This window comes from Lygodium microphyllum, chromosome 25 (assembly GCF_053477565.2).
Source record: "Lygodium microphyllum isolate KBCC chromosome 25, Lygodium_microphyllum_v1.1.10, whole genome shotgun sequence".
Lineage (NCBI taxonomy): Eukaryota > Viridiplantae > Streptophyta > Polypodiopsida > Schizaeales > Lygodiaceae > Lygodium > Lygodium microphyllum.
This window is the reverse complement of record NC_141159.1, coordinates 33600604-33607631: the sequence shown is the minus strand read 5'-3', so window position 1 is coordinate 33607631 and position 7028 is coordinate 33600604.

Below are 7028 nucleotides of genomic sequence, written 5' to 3'. Positions count from 1 at the left end.
GGCATCCAAGTTCTTACGGTTGATCTCTTCCTGCAGAAGAGCACTCTCTACATCATCCAAGTTCAAAATAGTAGCAACAGTACATAAGGCAATGCAAAATACATCCCATGACTCAGCAAAAACAATGGAGTAACCTCATCATTGAAGGTAATGCCCTGCAAAGTCAAATTCTTGATAATAGTATGGAACTGGCTCAAATGAGCAGACATTGTCATATTCTCCTTCATGCACAGGTCCATAAGTTGCTTCAGCCCCACAATACATCTGACTTGTTGGACTTTACTTGTCATAGAGGTTCTTGATGTTATCCCAAAGCTGCCAAGCACTCTATGCTTACTCAACCACATTGTAATGCACCTATTTAGTGAGAGACAAGATCAGGGTGAACTTGCATAACTCATCAAGCTCCATCCATTCGTACATCAATCATAGTTTTAGGTTGCTCTCCATGTAACCTTAATGGTTTTATCTGTGATTTTTGCACCAATACTTGCTAAACTTGGCTCTTCCAATAGGCATAATTCGTACCATCAAGCTTAGTGATGTTGAAGATAGCACTGTCATACTGCCATACTGCAAGTTGAAACATCACAAACAATTCAAAACTGCTTGTTGTTTTCTACTCTAAACAACCAAAATACTACCAGAACCAATGCAAAATGACTGTGAATTGATAGCTTATGATACTGCCCACCAAGTACCATCAAAAGTACATAAAATCAAGATGATTCAGTATGAAAAATCCATGTCAGTCCATATATAAATGCTTGCTCTAATAAATTATAACCAGGTACAATGAGACAAAACTGTAGGCAAAATAAATGCACCAAGTCAACCAACTGATTGTCAAAGCATAACCAGCATCAAGCAGTCATAAATCAGCAAGTCACAGTTGTATGGGCATCAAGAAAACAATCAAGCATATCAAATGAATCTTCAGTAAGTTGCCACACCCCCTACGTAATAGGGCAAAGTGTACATAACACTGGCAGGACGTGCCACAAATAGGTGTATGCTCAAGGAGTGCAAAGCCCAAATCATCCCAAGTACATCTATGAGGACCACGACATATCAACCATGCAACATCCAAGTGAAGATCCCAATGTCAAGTGTTCGAATGCTCAAGTAGCATAAACCCACTTGCTCTATGTCTGTCAAGCATATCAAGATGTTCCCATTGGCACAAAAGCTGTAAATGTCAAGCAAGAAAGCTCGAACAAAGCATGTAAGAGTGCATTTGTGATGATAAGTGTCCAAGATCAAGCATCAATGAGACATGCCGAGCATGTAGGCTCCCCGTAGCATTCATACATAGCATCCATAGACATCAACTATATCCAAATTGTAACTCTGGTAAGCCAAGAAATAGCCGAAGTATGACCTAGGCAATCAAATGTCAAGCCCAAGCAAGCCGCAGTAGTAATCAACTCCAAGACAATGTAACTAGCATTTATAGGAATGGCATAGCCAAGCATGTCAAGACCGGTCAGACATAAGCAAAGTTCATGCCATAAGTACATCAAAGATGGAGATCCAAAGGCTACGCGAAGTGAGCTCAAGCTCTACCAATGATCTGAGAGTAAATCCAAGCTCTATGTCGATCCCCGAGAGTCACTACATCAATGTATACATCCAAGACATAGCATGAATCCAATAGGTATATCTAAACATAAGAAAATGAGCTTCAGCCCTGAATATTCCAGTAGCAAAGAAATGTCCAAAACTGAGCAAATAGTGGCTCAATCCAAGCTCAAAACCATAGGCATACTTTTCCATATGTATAGGCACAACCGGGTATAAATCCTATTTTGGGCTACCTGTGGACTGTGTAAAATAGTCAATAGTTGAGCAAATTCTGCCCCAAAAGCATTCACATCATAGGCATACATTCCCCTAGCATTTGAAGAGCATTCAGGACCGATCGTGCAACCAATGTCAATGCCAAAGTGGTCCAGACATAAAATGCTAATGTAGCACTATTGTGGGCTACATGTAAACTATGTATAATAGTCCCAAACTTGGAGTAAATCACATCAATGTTCAATGCCAAGGCTTGAGATCAAATGTCAAGTGTAAACCAAGTGTATAGTGCCCAAATGAGGCTGCCAATGACTAGGATGAGCTGTCTAGGAGCTGCCATGAACTGGTGCAAATTTGCACTGACTATATGGGGTTGCTGCTCACGTTTTTGTGCTGATCAAGGTGGTAGGAAGCTCAAGGGGGTGCTAAAGAAGGCATACAACAAGACTAAGGTGCCCCACAAAGGCTTACATCAAGATATGGAGCCAACAAGATACAATGGTGATGTCCCCTTCTTCTTCTCAGACCTGTAGACTTGTAACCACCATGAAACCTTGAAGAAGATGAATCAATACCTTTGTTGGAATGCCCTGAGAGTGTGCAAGGGGGCCAGGAAGGTGCTTAGGAAGCTGGGAGTGATGGGAGCTTGAGACAGTCAGCTATGGCCGTTGGGAAGGAGACCTAATGAGTGTAGGTAATCAATAGAAAGTTGAAGGAGTAATGAACCCAGCTTGAGTAGTCATAAATCCATGCTCTAATACTAGTTGAAAGGTGAGAAGGATTGAAGCTGGAGAGTAAGAGAAAGAAAGAGAGAGACACAAAATGGAAACTGCAATAGTCACAATGTGTGACCGGGCCTTCCTTTATTCAAACTATCACTAAAAGAATAAAGAATAAAGTTGCGGTGATGGGTGCGTGCCACCTACAGTGTGTAGTGGCGGGTACTATCACTATAGTAATACACAGGCGGCTAGACGAAGGCACCTTTACCCCCAACAAAGGGCTTCTTAGTTAAGCACCTTATAGTGTAGGATCTATAGTGAATGGTGGGATGGTACAGAGAGCCCTATGTACCATCGATCCCCCTTGTGAACAAGGAAATGCTTGGACAAAGAGAGAAAAGAGAGAGAAACTAAACAAGAGTCCAAGTACTTTGTATATACACTACGATTGTCACAATGCATGGTTGTGTATGATGGGGAGTGTGTAGGGTCCAAATACACACAAGTATACTATTCAAGTGTAAGGCCTAGATTCACAGAAGTGTATGTGTAACTTGGGGAAGTTACTATATGTATATCCTCTACATCACGGGCATTCAAGGCCTATTTATAAATATCCTTATCTGTGAATTTTTTCTAAATAAAACATAACCATTTTCTATTCAATTTGTAAATAATCCCTTTATATTACACCCTTTTGTATGTAAAAAAATGGTAATTAAAAAATACCTTATTTTGAACCCAAGTGATGCACACATATATTCGTGAGTAACTTACCTAAGAAGTGTAAGTGGGTGTCTGAGTGCATGGTGCATTGTGTAGTGTGTAGTGGGCATTAATTTAAAAAAAAACCAATAATTTACAATTCCAAAGAAATTAAAACACCATCGTCCACTAAGAATATTTGGCGTTCATAAACTAAAATAGTTGATGCAATAAAGTGGCTATCTTCCAATCCTTTTGAATCTTTTTTCTCTTCCCTCCCTTGCAAATACAGTGGAAAAAAGGTAAGATAGGGTGTCAATGGCCCCCCCAGTCTCTTTCCTTCAATGCATGTGCAATTGTAACATGCTTGACTAAGAATCCCTCAATGGCAGGATCTTAGTGGCCCATCAAGAGACATTCCTAAGTGATGTCACCTAGTGCTCCCTAGAATAACATATAGTTTGTCACCTAGGTTTGCTTGAGTCCACTTCACAATGGAAGGTTCTTGAAGTATACTAAGGCCGCCTATTAGTTCTCTAGCATCTAGCTCAAGCTGCTACTTTTGCAAGTCATCTTGGATCGAAGCATTTCAATGCTACACTTGGTTCCTAGCGAGTGAGAAATAAGGGGAAGAAATACCTATCAACCCCTTTACTTGTAAGATATAGTCTCAACTTTGATTTTCTAAAATGGCATTGATCAGAATCTATCTAAGACAACACACTAGGCAGTCAAGCATTCAATATTTTCCTGATTCTAGTGTCCTAAAGTTAAACTCTCATGTCACTGAGACTACCCATCCGTAGGATGGACCTATCAAGGGATTCCACCCTTTAGTTTTTCTCAATGGTGTATTTTTGTAATAAAACATAAGTCATCTTAGTTTAGAGTAGGCTAGGGTTAAGTATAAAAGGTGGAGATGTAACTTGTGGGAGATGTAATTGAGGGTGCATGCTCTTAGCCCCACCAAGATATGGGGTGCATACCATGTCCCACCTTGACATGAGGTGAGTATTCATATTGTAGCTTACATCTATGATTCTCAACCTTCCATGGCAATACTATTTTATGCCTAGCTACCTTGGCTATAACTTTCTTATAAACATGGTGTATTTCTTGTATTTCTTTGCAAGCATGGCGTTATTCATAAATTTCCAGTTATATGATTTGTTGTGAGAACTAGTATATTACATTGGTATCAAAGCATAGACTTTGATCCATGGGAAGATTCATTTTCATGGAGAATTTAGTTACTGATAACTAGAGTACCAAGATTTGGTCACAGGGTTTGGTACAATTCTAGTTAGAGTTCTTTGTAAGAAGTCAGGATTAATTTTGGAGGTTTCTTAAAGAAGATCTTGAGGAAGATGGAGGTTTTTGGCCGAAATAGCAGGTCGTGGTCAAATGGATGCCCATTTTGAAGTTATTATTGACCCTAACTGGAGTCTAACTAGGATTACAAAAGTTAAACTGTGATTACTTTTTGTGACCAGTTTCTCTCTCTTCTTCCTCTCAAGCTTTTCTCAAGATTTCTTCCAAGATCCATGGCTTCTACTGATTCTATCTTCTCTCAGTGATCTCTACTTCATAAGGAGACATCAAAGCTTGATTCTCCATGTTCTAAGCTTTCTAAAGAGTAGCCAAATGACTTGGTTGAGACAGTTTTCAGCACGTGGTATATGAGGAGTTGTTTGCGTAGTTTGCAATGATCAGATCCTCCCCTTCTACACGAAAAATTTCAGCAAATGAGCTTGGCTATGGCTTTAGCAAGCTTTGACAAGGATTCTTTAAGTCTTCCAACAAACATATTGAACTATCTCCCACTCTCTTAATCATTCTTGACCTCCCAAACCTGGCTATGGCAGATTTATGATAGCTGTGAGTTTTTTCTAAAATTTCCACAAAGTGTCAAAGGGCTTTTGTTCTAACAAGCATCCTTGAGCTTCTTTAGCACTCATTGAACCAGCATTGAAGATTTCTTGCAATATTAGAGCACTTCTACTCTTGAAATGAGTCAAAATAGGACAGCCACTTGAAATCTTAGAATTTTGGATCTTTGAAGCATGTTATCATGGGGCTTTTGGTTCTTGATGTATCCTAAAGCTTCTATGCATGGGATTATATTAAGAATTCATGGTCTTGTATCAATATTGCAAGAATAGGACTTCTTCTTAGCATTGCAAATGTATGGGCAACATATGCAAGCTTATGTGCTACAATGGAATAGTTATCCATCAAGGATTGAATTCTTCTACCCCTTTTGGTGCTTATTATTGATTCCCTTTTAAATCTCCAGTCACATTTAGGCTACAAGGATCACTTCTATCAAGCTTTTGGATATTGGAGCTTTCTTGAAGAGAAAGTGGAGTCTATGAGCTACATATTCATCATGGGGATTGTAATTTGAGGATATTCTTGGCTACATCAAGTGGAAGCTCAAGAATTTCAAGTCTCATAAGGGTATTGGAGTTTCCATAATCATCTACTTCAACAATGCAAGAGGTATTTCTTAATTTTGCTATTAATCCTTTTATAATCCAATTGTTTAAGCCATCCCTTTGTTGAAAAAGGGATAATTAAGAGTAATTCCATTTGAGAATTACCATTTGATTGCATATAGACCCAACTTAGGGCTGAATGATGTCATGCTAAATTCTTTTCATCTTACCCAATAAAAATCAGTAGCCAATTGTTGCTAATTCCTTCCATTTGTTGAAAAAAAAAAGGGCTAATCCTAACCCTAAATTGCTTGATGTGATTGAATGTAATATGGGTGAAAATAAGAATAAATCAGTTAGTGAAATAGAATTGTAAAGTAGTGAGTCACTGATGATGGATGTGACCCCTTCTACAAATCTTTTCCCTCTCAATCTACCATCAAGCAAAACGAATTGCAATTTCATGAAAAAAGTGGAAGATTTGATGAAAGAATGTCATTTCATGATATCACCAACAAAGATAAGTCATTTCATGGTCAGCCCACTTATGGACAACATCATTCTTTTGGATTGGGACAACCGAATCATGGTGTAATAATCCTAGACCAAACTCTTTTGGAAGAGATTCAATGAATAGAGATTTTTTGAGACAATCATATTTTGGGCAGCACTCCAACAATTTATGGCCAACTTATAATGAAAGGGAGTACAAAGAAAAGATTACAATTTCTAACTTCAAGGGGGATAATGTATCTCCAACGGAGTGGAAAGAATGGGTAAACAAATTAGAGATGTACTTCACACTTTTTCCTTGCCATGATGAAGCCAAGATCTATTTTGCAGCACTCCATCTTGAAGGCTACGCACATACATGGTGGAGATATATGCAAAGAGTTGGTCACAATTGTAATTCTTGGGAGGATTTTAAGAAGACAATGTTGGAAGTGTTTGTCTCTCTAATGGAAAAATAAAGATTACAAAGAAGATGGTATGGTCTTCAACAACGAGGCATGTCCGTTCTTCATGATTACTCTAACATGTTCCTTAATCTTTCTATGTACATTGAAGGAATTGATGATTTGGCCAAGTTAAACAAATATATCTTTGGTCTAGATTCAGCCCCCTCTTCAGAAGTAGGTGCAATTCAGCCCAAGACAATTCATGAAGTCATTTTATATGTTGAAAGGTATATGCAGAAATATAGAAGAGAATCAATGGGGGTTCAGCCAAAAGTGTAGGGTATTCATTACCTAATCAGTCTTCAATGGTTGGAGCATATTTCAGCTAGCAAAGGGATGTTTATAGGCAACAAGGCAAGGAAACTAGTACTTACAGCAGTAATTACAACAAGTTGCCTACATAT